Raw genomic sequence first — 1,865 nt, 5'->3', positions numbered from 1 at the left:
TCTGGTGGCGGCTGCGGGTGGCGCAGAGCTTTATACGTCTTGCCCACCGCCATCGTCAACCACTCCTTCTGTGACGCAGAGTCTTGTCCACTCAACCACCTTTTGACTGCCCGCCTCTCAGTTATGTAAGAGGATACGGGCACAGCACGCACATACACACAAAGACATAGATCCCCGTATAGCCTTAACAGACTGTTGGAGCAAGTGCTGTTAGCGAGCACCTATGTAGGCCAGAACGGCTACACGAGGGGGTGGTGACCAGCACCACGCCCGGCGGCCTTTGTCTCCCCAGTATTTATGTTTACACATCGGTACTCACGCGCACACAGGCACGCGCATGTGCACACACGTGCACAAGCATACAAAGGCAAAGACTCCCTCCCCCCCCCCATAGATTTTAACAAAATCTTGGGGCAAGTGCTGTTAGCGAGCATCTATATGAAGGCCGGCACGGCACACGAGGGGGTGAGTGGCCAGCACCACGCCCGGCCGCCTTCGTCTCCCTAATGGCGATGTTTACAACACATCGCACCCGGTACTCATTTGAGGCTGAGTCGACCTAGGGGATGCCCAGGACCGGTTAAGATAATCGTCACTGGTGTTGGCCGTGAGCGGGAATCGAACTCGGGTGGTTGGGTTCGTAGCGCAGCGCGCTATCTGCTAAACGACTACTCTCTATACACACACACGCGGTACAAACAACGCTCCGCTATAACACACAAGCGCTTCCCAGACTATTGCCAGGGAGCGGTTGGGTGCGAAAGACTTTTGAGAGGGTGGAGGTGCAGAGGCTGCGACATGGATACAGTGCAGGATGCATTTCGAATGCGCGCCGGAAAACAGCGACAAAACACGCGGACGCACAAGGTGAAACACAGTCCTTCTCATCAGCAGCACGGCGTTGGCTATAATCGTGGACATATATAATAACATATTAATATATATGATATATGCAGTTATTAGCTACACCGAAGGCAGAAAAGGGTGGAGCGACGCATGCTTGGAATGACGCCGAGAGACGGGAAGAGGAACGTGCGGAGGGGACTCCCATTTCATTCCGCGGTGGCGAGGAGATGCAATCTCCCTCGCCTGGTACCCATGGGTTCGATCCCGGACCCTGACGATGCCTGTTGTATATTTCGAGTCCGTGTGTTCTCTCGCTCCCCGTCGTGATCGCGTTTATTTTTCTCCGAGTCGTCCGGTTTCCGCCCTCCACATTTAGAATCAACGTGCGTTTAGATGATTTGGCTGCTACTATGAATCCCCAAGCATGATGATATTGATGATGTCTTGCCTCACGGCAGATGTGGAGCGTGTGTTCACAGGAAGTTCCTGTTTTTTGATGCTAATGTTGGTCACGTGACCAGGAAGTGACGATGTTAGATTTCCACTGTACCACGCGGGCGTCGGCCATTACACAGATAAGTCAAGATGGCGGCACGCATTGCATCTCAGTGAGACCACAGCCGCACTTGTCCATTGTGGGAGCTTAAGAAGCATTATCTGTAAGTTGTTTATATTCCTATAATATTGGAAATGCTGTTGTAATGTTGGAATGACCGTTATAGCAATGTAAATGCCGTTATGGTGCCGTTAAGTTGTTGTAGTAAATACGAGGCCTAGTTAGTAACGAAGCCTGTGACTTTCCTTATTGTGGATGTTACTTGTGATTTAGTAGGTCGAGTCAGACTTGTGCCTATGTTGCGATCCTGAGAGTGATGACGAAGTATCTCATCCACAGTTTAGTGTTAAGTGTAATGCTGTACATTTGGGGTGCAGTGGGATGAATTCACTATGTGCCTGTATGCAACGCACCAGCTTGTGCCTTTGTCTAGTTGTTCAGGGGTAATGTGGGGGCCTGGTCC

The sequence above is a fragment of the Lampetra planeri genome, chromosome 16 (genome assembly GCF_965212315.1).
Source record: "Lampetra planeri chromosome 16, kcLamPlan1.2.h2, whole genome shotgun sequence".
NCBI classification, from domain to species: domain Eukaryota; kingdom Metazoa; phylum Chordata; class Hyperoartia; order Petromyzontiformes; family Petromyzontidae; genus Lampetra; species Lampetra planeri.
Note: the sequence above shows the minus strand (reverse complement) of the source record.